This window comes from Gymnodraco acuticeps, unplaced genomic scaffold (assembly GCF_902827175.1).
Source record: "Gymnodraco acuticeps unplaced genomic scaffold, fGymAcu1.1, whole genome shotgun sequence".
Lineage (NCBI taxonomy): Eukaryota > Metazoa > Chordata > Actinopteri > Perciformes > Bathydraconidae > Gymnodraco > Gymnodraco acuticeps.
Window position 1 is genome coordinate 893,135 of NW_022991320.1, and position 12,007 is coordinate 905,141.

Consider the following 12,007-nt stretch of genomic DNA (forward strand, 5'->3'; position numbering starts at 1 on the left):
AAGAACTAATCAAATAGTGCAACTCGTTTAGCAGCTCATCAATGGCAGAGCCTGGTACATGGAAACAGTTTTCAAGTTTTAATAAAATAAATGCCAGTTTCTCTTCTATAACTTTATGCAAGTTCTCTGATGTTTGGACCAATGCACCAACCTCAAGTTCATCATCGTGAAGTATCTCATCACTCTCTGTCAAGCATGTATCTCCCAATGTACAACTCAATGAATCTGCCCTTCCATTTTCCACAATTCCAGCTTTGAAATTGTTCAGTGTATGTGTATTGTGCTTTCTGTTCTTGTGTGATTGATATGTTCCGTAAATATTTGTTGAAAAGGAACAACTTTCAAACACACAACAGATGGTTTCGTGTCTTTTGAGATGGTTGTTAACATGAACGAAACACTCTCTCAATGAGACAATGCCACTACAAGAACAATGATGGCAGGTAAATGTTGTTAAATTTACAGATTTTTGTGATGTTTGATCAAAATGTGATCTGGATAGATGACTTCGAAGGGCATTCCAAGTTTTAAATGTGCATGGGCATTTAGAATATGTGCATGGATAAGGGTGTCTGCGGCCAAAGTGGCCAAATATTGAAGTTAAAAGCATCAATCTGGTGCACTTTGAGAGCAAAATGAAGAGATCTATGGATACATCTTTCAACACCCATATAAAACAGAACTGTAGGCAGATTTTTCTTTTTAGATATTTTACAAATCACTCCCCTTTTAAACTCTAATCTTGTTATTTTTAACAACTTTTTTGTTACTGTCATATAGTATTTTATACCTGTTTTTCCATTTAGTCTCTAATGTCTCATTAATAACTATAATGATCATATCAAGGTGTGCCTTAACCTCACTGAGCTGAGGTTATTTGAGCCTCTCAGGGGAGAGCTCTCTTCCACCTGGTTGTAGAAAAGCTCTTTAAATTCGTTAGCATAGCTAGCTAACCAGATGCTAATAACAACAGATCACCACTGTGCTTACAACTAAAGACACAGCCACGCAAACACTGCGGTATGTGTACGGCTCCTTATGGGTACTGCAATATTTGAAGAGCTGGAGCGGCGTTCCGGTGCTCTCCGTCAGAACTCCTTTCAGACATATACCACGTGAAGACAAGTTACGCACCTGTTGTGTTTAAGGAACCTGTCATTGGCCAGGAAAAACAGGAACTCGCTGGTTTAATTATTTTGCGGTCTAGATTTCTTCTTCTTTTTTGAAGTGAGAAGTTGTCCGTCAGTCGGACTGACGGACTCCAACACCTCCCCCCCCCAAACGAAAACTCTTCGGTTCTCCACGAATTACACAAGTCACCCAAATCAGCGTTAAAAGAGCGGGAGGCGCCGAAAAGCGACTAATTTGCATCACTGAGCCCCGCGCCCTCTCTCACTCGCCCAACCACTAGCTGGTTTACCGTTAGCAAGCTAGCCCTCACACTGTAACATTAGTGGTGCCTAAAATAAGCGCTATCACACAGTCTGTTCTTTATCTGCAAGCTTCTGTCTTCCCCCGCCACATGCAGCTCAGTTGCCGCTGGTTAATAGCCGGTCCTGCTCACTGACAGTCAAACACATACCCCTAAACCCGACCAACAGCCATCTTCGCGCCACTTTCACAATATTAAATTAAAATGTCACAACACACAAGTCTGAACCACTTGGGTATTCACTTCAGTCAAAACGTACTTATTTCAGTCAATCATTTCTAATTCAATTTTTTTATTAAATGGTTGCTACTGTGATGTATTCCTGCTGGCTAGCATTAAGTTAGTTAGCAGCTTTCCAGCTAGCCAACCTTAGCTGCCATATGCTAAAATATTGCAGATATTTCTGAGAGTTACAACACTCTACATTTCACATTCTAACCGTATGTTTATAAACCAACTTAAAATGTTGCATAGGAAAAACATACTCACTAATATTCATTTGGATGTCGCTGAGGTCTGTGGTCTGTGCTTCTTCAGCTTCTCCTGTCCTTCCTCACCGCAAAAAAGCCCGCGTCATAACCATATCCCTGATGCGAGCCTCTGCGCATGCGCATGCGCAGAGGCTCCCCGTGCGATTTACACAGCTGTGTTGCGGTAGAGATAATCAAGCCGCATATGTGGCTTCAACAGGTATCCATTTTAAGAAGACTAGGTTTAAACAGCTAACTCAGATATATCAATTAAATTGGGTAAAGATGCATTCATTAGATTCAACAACTCACAGAGTTCACTTTCTTGAGTGCACACACACACACACACACACACACACACACACACACACACACACACACACACACACACACATACACACACACACACACACACACACACACACACACACACAGGGTTGGGTTGTAACGGAATACATGTAACGGCGTTACGTAATCAGAATACAATCATCAAGTAACTGTATTCAGCTCGCGTTACATTTGAAAAACGAGTAATCTGATTACAGTTACTTTCGTAAACCTGAAGTGAATACATTTTGGATTACTTATTGGAATTATTGATGGAAATATTTCCTCACAACATTGAATATTCATTATTAAAGGTACAGCCGAATCATCACAGCGCACAGAAACGTTTACCGCCGCAGATGGACCAAAAAAGGGAGCGTTTGAAAAGCGGGTCCGCTCAGTGAAACAATAACAACGAAACATGGAAGAACAAAAGTTTGCGTTTAAGTCGTGTGTGTGTGTGTAGAGGTGTGTGTGGTTAAAACACATTAGCCACACCGCTCTTTAGCCTTATGATTCTGAAGGTAAACACAGCGAAGGCGGTGCGTGAAAGGCACTGCACGCTCGTCTTCTGAGTTAACCCTCCCGCTGCCTCCTGGTGCTGCAGAGATTTCATGAAGTGAAGGAGGTTTTCCTTCTATAAAACAGCTGTGGGCAGCAGATAGGCTGTGAGTGTCACGGACATTAATTCATAGATCAAGGCAGACTGGTGCACAGAGTCTCCTGTTTTGCCGATCCGGTGCTTAAACAAATATAGCTCTACACAGGGACGTGCACAGACATTTTGAGGGGCTATTGCTCTAAACTGGAAAAAGGGCCTCCCCCCCCGAAAAAAAAAAACACAAGACCTTTTGAAAATTCTAACATAAACTCATAAAATAAAAACACAACACTGTCATTGCAAGTGACACTCAGTTGACTTTTATGTCCAACTGCTAAATTCGTTATTCAGGCACATTTTTTGTTGCGGTCCATATCTCATTAAAATATCTAATGTTAGTAACTATTAAAGAAACAATGGGGACAATTCTGTTTTAATGTAGTTTTACCGTTGTTACTGCTGTGCAGACATAGGCTACTGATAACATAGGGCTTCTATAATTACCTTAAATAAACTCACTAATTAATTAAACCAGTTCAATACGCATTATTCTTATCATTCTTTATGAGCGTAGTAACGGTAAGGTATCTAATTACTTCTTTATTTAGAATTCCATAACTTAATAACAGAGATGGTCAAGCTAAAGTGGAGACATGGCAGAAATCCTACAATAAAGCGGGACAGTGAAGTGTTCTCCGTGAGAGGGCGATCAAGAAAAGAGAGCGAGGGTGAGGGAGTTCACGGAGCAGAGTAAAATACACAGAAAGACAGAAGCACAATAACAAGTATATTTAGGTGGAAGTAAAGTCCTCTGGTTTGTCCCCTATACTCTAACGGGCAGGAGCCAGGGCAGGCGTTTGGTGTGATCACCATAGCCATATGAGGTTGGACTCGGAGGGCTTTCCTTTGTTTCCAGCTGTCAGATTGTAAACAAAGTCACGTGACTGAGGGCAGATGACAGCGCGGACAAGGTGTGTTTCCCGCAGCGAGACGCTACAATACTAATTGTGGGCTTATCATGTTGATTCGGCCACAATAGAAAACAAAAAAAATCTTGCTCTCTCCAGAGGGGCAGGTCAGGCAAAAATGGCAAAAGGGCCGTTGCCCGGGCAACATTAGCCCGTACCTGTGCACGTCCCTGGCTCTACACCCCTGGCCGACATGTCCTTAAAATGAAGTCCGAGTTCGACATTTTAATTCATGTCCTGCCAACACTGGCAGGACAGAATGCGACACGCCCGTTCTAAGCCGTGTCCCTCACTCCTCACATCCCAAGCTGCATCCCCAAAAAGTGTATTATGTTGTTGCATCGTTTCAGATGTTATGTTTCAGTTGTGCTCTTGATAAACCATTAAAACAGTAAAAACACGTTCAGTTTCCTTTTGCTTTTTATGTCTCCTGTTCACCAAAACATACCCATCTGTGATGGAAAAAGAAAGTAGTCCAAAAGTAATCTAAAAGTAATCTGATTCCGTTTTTAAGACACGTAACTGTAACTGTATTCGGATTACTTTCAGAGCCATGTATTCAGTAATCAGTAACTGATTACATTTACAAAGTAACCCTCCCAACCCTGCACAAACACACACACACACACACACACACACACACACACACACACACACACACACACACACACACACACACACACACACACACACACACACACACACACACACACACACACACACACACACACACACACACACACACACACACACAGGGCCTGGGTGACAGGGCCTCTGTTGTTCTCAAAGAAAACAGACATGGTACACAGAATCACATGTTTCAAATTGTTTTGTTATCAGCATCCAGCCGTACCTTTGGAACATTTGAGACAGGCCAGAAGATGGCACTGTAACACCAACGCTGAAGCAAGTGACCTATTGCTATTGAAAGGTGGAAAACACATCACCATTATGAGACTAGTCAGCCACACGTTTCCTCACACATTAGGGAACAGATTACTGAGAATGAAAGGTGTACGTTGACAGAGGGACACAGAATCTTAGAATGAATGTATTCTGAACAATATAGAGCTTGAGGTTTATACATTTACCAACATTTAAACACAATTTAAAAAAACTAAAATAAAGACAATGGCAATCCATTTCCAAAATAAATCTAACTATCCAGTTAATGAATCATGACTTAAATGTAATATTTTTACAGGAACACAGCAACATACATGCAAATATGCAGCTCCACCAAGCAAAACATGCAACAACAGCCTGCAGTAAATCCTGAGTGTTGTTCTCATATCGTGGGAACAATGAGAAGTAAAGGACAGGAATTACGACCTCTCTGTTTGGCTCTCACTGCCATGAGTTCCCCATTGCCTGCTTCATGCAGCTGTAAATAAAGGTAATTGTACAAAAGCTTAATTAAATGACATAAATCCTGTTTATGATGTCTGGGCTTTACTGAGCCACTGAATCGTAGGAGGAAGGAGAGCTGCAGTGAATAGTGTGTGTTATGTGTGTATGTGTGTTTCTTTCTATTCCACCACCCCCTCCACTCAAATGGCCGCCGCCTTCTATGTGCTTTCCCTTTTCCAGACACACAAACACCCACGCTATACACATTGTACACCGAATAGAAAAATGTCCCCTCTATGTGGATTTGAGGTACAGCTTTATTGTGGTTTTTGATAATGTCACTTACTGTGAAACTCTGGACACTCGGAGCAATAAGTCATCTCTTTCATTAGAGCTGAGTGTGGGGGGTGAAGGTGTGGCTGTCCTACTGGCTCTCTGGTATTCTACACCACAGACATCTCGCTCGGCCCAGTGTCCACCATGACCCTGTGACCTGATGAGACGATATCTAATGAGCACAGGAAGCGATTGGAGCACACAGGCAAGGACGTCCTCAGTTTAAAGGACGAGCAAATATATTTTCATAAGGTCAAATGGAGTTCAATGCTCACACTTGTAAAACTCGTAATCCATATCCTAATCGGGATCCTTTAAACCTCAATCAGTTCACATTTGTCTCTGTGTAGAATAATGCTGTGGCTGCAACCAGCAGAACCTCCATCTCTATGTCTCAGCAGTTTTATCCAGCGAGCACAATCTCCTATGATTGATTGATATTAGATTGAACTGGCTGGCTGTTGTTTCAACACCATTGACTTCAGCAAGAGATGCAGCCAAAGATTACCACACTGATTGCATTTCAATTTTTAATGGAAAGTTGGAACATCCAAAGTTCTTCCTGGCGAGTTCATGCAGAGTGTTTTGCGCCATTAGCGACCCTCAGAAAGACAAATTGGTTGCATTACCATCTGGCCAATGTTCATTTATTATTTGTGATAATATAGTGGCATGTATGTGTGCTCTCCTGAAATTGATTATGTTGTACAGCACACCGTTCTGGGAGGATGATGCTTTTTTACAACCTCATAAGTCATTTGACTCTCGGTGGCAGTTATTAATGTCGCTGTGTGATGAGGTGCCACTGAATCAACTAGGCCTGTTGGATTCAGTGGGACATGCAGTAAAACATGATCCCACTGTATGTGACTTAATGGCATGCTGCTCCCTGCCCAGTCAACTGTGGACCATTAGACCCAGATAGAGTGTGTAACTGATAGAGATTCCCCACGTATTGAATGGGTGTGTATGGCACGGCAGGCATGATGATTAGAGATGATGCATTAGCAGCAAACAGGTAAGAGGCTATAGTGTTGGGTAGAAATGGATGAACTCATTGTAGCCAGTCTGCCTCCATTCATCAAGCATCATCTGGGAAGAAGGATGGAAAAAATGTGTGGGTGGGGGAGTGAAAACTAAAAGAAAAATGGGTGGCATTACAGGGACATATAGACCTAAAATTAGCTAAAAAGGATAACCTTGTGTTTTTACAACAGTATCTTCCAACATTTTTTTGATATTGTGCTCAACCCATAGCACGAGAAAATATATCTGCGGAGCTCTCGTAAAATAGTTGGATGTTACACGTACAATTTAATTAAGCAATCTGGAGAAAGATCCAAATCATTTCAGCTCTAATGTAACTGATGAATTATTCACTATCAGAAACCTTACTGTTCCCACTAATACATCTTCAGCTTTCTATCCGGCAGACTATAGTGAAGCAGCCCATAATTGCGCAGGGCATGAAGTAGTACTTAAAGCCCAGACCAATGTAGCTCAGAGTGCAATGCACACCAAAGTGACAGGCACCACCAGAAACTAGTCCATCACGCTAACCTCTTTACTGTCCTAGGTACAAATAAAAGTAAAGGGCCCATAATGCTGCAACACTGCCTACACATCACTGCAGGCTGTATCTCACCCCAAAAAAAGGTGCAGAGATGACCTTTTGAATCAAGGGGAGAAGAATTACTAGGTAGAATTTAATGAAGGCACATAAAGTAAACATCTCAGTATTCAAGATCTCATTGAACTTCTAGCTGGGAGAAAGCTGCAGCTAAAAGCAGTGGAAGGACATTTTTGATCCAGCTGGAACAAATCTTTAAACAGATCTGACGATTTACAGTGCGTGGCAACATGGTTAGTTTTAAACAGTCTCTCTAGTTACATAATCAGCAAGAGACAAAACAGCAACAGACGTGTCAGAGCAGGAGAGCCTCCATACTTCCAGTTGTTTTTTTCCCTGAGCTTTATGTTGACGAAAACCTCTCTGTACGTGAGTCAAAACCCCAATATTATGCCCCCGCCCCTGTACGGTGGATTATTACTGTCTGTGGCTATTCTCTCAAAGGTCAAGAGAAGCGATTTGTCTTTCCAGCACTCTAAACTGTCTCTCACTCTAAATCCCAGTGGTGTCTGGGCGGTGATGATAGAGCAGTTGCTTCCCACCCAAACTCCCTGACCCCCCCTCCCTCCCTCTGTCCTTCTCTCCTCCCTCCAATTCTCCCTCAACCGGTCATTCCCTCATTCAGTCAATCATTCGGTTCCCTTATAGAGAAGAAGGCACAGTTGATGCTAAAAGCAATGTGTGGCATCATTTCATAAAGTTTGAGTGTTGGCATTTCTCCCATGCTAATTCACTCCTGGCAAAACTCATACATGTTTTATAAACCTGCTTAGCCTTGTGATGGAAATGAGTTGATATTTTAACTTTTTTATTGCAAGCGTCTAGCGTCTCCATTGAAAAACCTTGGCACACTATTTATGTATTCTTTTCTCACAACATCAAAAGCAGGTATTTTTTCCCTATTTATTATTTTATATATTTAACTCCCAGGTCACCATGTCTTACTTTTCTCCTCTTGCAGCTGGTAGCACAGATTTGATTCAGCATTTCCCAGCTTCCCAAACTCAGTGTTGCTTTTTTCTCTGTGCCTCACTCACAGATGGCTGCCGAGGAGGCTCCAGGGACACTGGTATTGCACGGACTGATTTGCAGGATACTCAGCTATATTATGTATTCACAAAAACCAACAGACGCCCCATTGTTTTGCTTGTGCTACTCTTGTGTCTGTCCCCATCCTCACACTGAATGTAAGAGTCATTTCCTCTCAGAAGACGTGTATGCACTTGTATTAACCATGTATTTGTTGTGAGCATAATTGTAAAGAGTAACGTGACAGTAGTTCTTATAAGTAGGAGCTTTTTAACACATATTCAAATTTCACTTTTACAGACTGTAATTGCCTTAATGTGTAAACCCCAGGTTAAGATGGAGGCTTTTGCGGTGGGCCAACCCATACTTTTCACATTTATGTGACCATGAATAAATGTATAAATCTAACCTGTTCCATGTGAGTAACTCATTAAAAAGCAGTCAAAGGTTAAATAGAGTGATGGAGGGCATAGTTTAATTTGACCATCTTTTCTTGCACTGTAAGGCAGGCCATTCCCCATAACTTATAGAGACCTTTTGAGATCTTACTAAGGAAAGCGATGTAATGAACCATAAGAAATTGAAATAACTAACTAATTTAGTACCAAAAGATAAATAAATCCCCTCACATTGTGTTTTCCAGTAGCCTATAAAGCCCATATTTCATTAAGCTAAAAATATAAAAGTTTTAATGTCACCTTGCAGTGAGGAATTTGACAGCAGGGCAGACTGTACAGATATAAGCTACGTGTCATAAATGCCCATTTTACACTGCTGAACAACATTCCCTGAAAATGCAATTAACTTCTAAGAAAAGACATTCTGAACAAAGACACAAAAATCACATTTAGAGCCAAATAACTAAGCTTAATTGTGTTACCAGACTTTGAAGGTAGGTGGAATTCAATTTCAAACTCTAAAAGACCATAGCTGCATCGAATTAAGCTTACATACTTCATTCAATCTTTTCCTGTGAAAATTACACCAGAGTAATGGAATATTTTCTGATAGCCATAGGGGAAGCTTTTCAAGGATAGATGAAAACGTTTATTCAGAATAAGGGCACTTTGTGATATGATGACATTGCACCAAGATAATACTGCTGAGAATGTCTTCTCTAAGAGCTTATAATGATAGGTTAGATCTCCACTGCAAGTGATGAAACAACAGTGAAATTCTGGTAATGTGTGACCTAAATTCTGAGAGGGATTTTCATTTTTTGTTCAGAAAATACTATCCCCAAAATGTAATAAAACACTGTATTGCCTGCACTTTTTAAGGTTATTGTTTCTTGAAAAAATATACATTTTGATCTTCTCCACCTTATTTATTTTGTATAGTTTGCTTTTCTCCACATTTGAAATGCACCACTAAAGAAAGCTCTGGAGTCGTGGAGGCCTCAGGAGCCGAAGGGCTACATGTTCTATTCAGACTTTTTTGGGAGTTTGAAAAGCAGTCTGCCTGCCGTCAGTTTGGAATCATAAACCAAAGTGTGAAAGATGTGAAGGAGAAAGCGGGATGCAGGTTAAGAGCAAGGGAGAGAATTAAAGCCAGTAGACGAGAATATTTCTCAGCTTGCTGAGGCAAAACTGCCATCAGTGTCGGGATGTGAATGTAGGAACAGTGAATTGAGCATCGTCCACGGCTGCTTTAAGCGTTGAGACTGATTTTCAGTCCCAATGAGGTGTGAATACGCACTATATTTTGGGAACATCTATCAATCTTTTTTGCTAGCTTGGAGGTTTCTTTTTCAGAGTGGAGAGTCACTGGCTTCCTGGGTAGAGTCAAGTGAGTGATGCTTTTGATTGTGTATCCATGTGGGTGCTCTGAAACAGAAAGAGACACATGTCGCTTCAGAAAGTCATCCCCTTCATGTCCCACTGCTCTGGACCATGCAGAGATAGAAATGCTGAAGACAGTATATTTTGTTATGTAACAAACACAGGGCCAAAACCGGGCCGACATATTATTCTTGACAATACTGGAAATGTGAAAGGACATTTATGTGAACACTTTATGCACAAATACTTATTCTGCTGAGGCAGTGAAACCTGAAGTGGAATGATTAAACTCTGGTTGTCGCAGAAGTTTTGTACCGGGCTCTGTTGTAGCACACAGCCTGCTCCTGAAAGGGTCTGATCGTTCCCATTGCATATTCAGAAAATGTTTCTGTTCAGTCAGCTTCCTCATTTGCAATGCAAGCTGAGCTGTCAGGGGGCCACAATCTTTCCCACAGTCCTTATCATGCTTCCTCTCATCCATCCCTTCTTCTGCGCCTTGCTTTTGCCTAAGTGGCTACCCACCCCTGCCATGACTTTGTTCACCAAATTAACCGGGGCACATACTCTGATTGGACCAGCCAGTGGAAAGTCAACTTTAACCTCTCTTAATAATTGGATATATTGGCCTCTCCTATCAGAGGGAAGAAGCTACGGAGCAGTACAATAATGTTGTTTGTGCAGACCTGCATACACCCACATTCACACACCAGAATCAGCAGATTACAATTGCATCAGCAAAGAGGCGTTGCATTCTGTATTCTGTATCTTATGTCTTTGTAATTGCAAAGATGAATAGGATAACAGTAATTCTCATTTGACTAGCTTGCATAGGAAAAGTTGAAAGATCTAACAAGAAACTCTATAATGTCAATCTGTTTTAGGTAGCATAATTAATTTTGAATAACTTTGAGTAGTTGCTGTAAAACGTTTTGCTCTTCATCAAACAGAACTTTAAACGTTTATTATGGAAAGCATATCTGAAAGATTGGGTCAGTTTCTGAGCTGTCTGTTAACAATTTATTTGAGATGTCTAATTATCCTACTATAAAACCTTCTCTGATGTGATTATCAACAAATAGTCTTATAATGTTGATAAACATCTCTTTAGGACTTATAAAGAGCCTTACTACCAAAGCTCATTACAAGGACCTTAAAGGTCCCATGTCATGGCCATTTCTACTGATGATAATTCCATTGTTGAGGTCTACTAAAATAGATTTATACTGTACAATTTTCCAAACTCACATTGGTTTCTCATACAGCATCTCTGTAAAGTATGTGTATTCACCGGTATTCACTCTCTGTCCTAAACGGCTTGTTGGAGCTCCTGCCCCCCCCTCCCTGTGAGCCCAGTGTGCTCTGATTGGTCGGAACGTTGAAGCTCGTAGCTGCTGCGGGCTGCTGCGAGGAGCAGACAGGCTTCCGGGTCGGCGATACAGCGAGAACAAGCTAAACTCATCCTGAGCACACACAAACACTCACAGCCGAAGTAAAAACAATAAGTGTGGCTTGATATTGAGTAAGAAAAAGGTTTATAATGCTGTGAGAATGGGTCTGCAGAGAGCATTTCTCCGCGATCCCAATTTAGCAGCCCGAAAAACGTTTACCCATTTAAACAGTCGTGGTAGATACCTTGTTAGTTTTAAACATCATAAATACACAAACAACAATGAATACTTACAGGTTGTTTACCCGAATCTCCCGCTGGTCCAAACAAAGTAGGAACAGCATTGTTCTTTAGTGCCCTACGCTGTACATATCTGGCATGAATCGCTGAAAGGTTTGTGAAGCTTTGTTTCATGAAATGCTGGCAGAGGGTGTGGCCTCTGGGTATTCACACGTCACAGTACCCAGGAAGTAAACAATGGAAAATGAGAAATCTCCAACGAGGCGTTTTGGGGCAGCATAGACTGTGTTAGAGTTTTATTCGCTACAGGGGGTACTTTGAGGTTTTTTGACTCTGCAGACCGTTAACATGCATACAAACCTTCATAACACACAAGGGGACAGGTAATAACTGGAAAAGCATGACATGGGCCCTTTAATATAAAGCATTTCCCAAATATGTACGGTTACCTCCTTA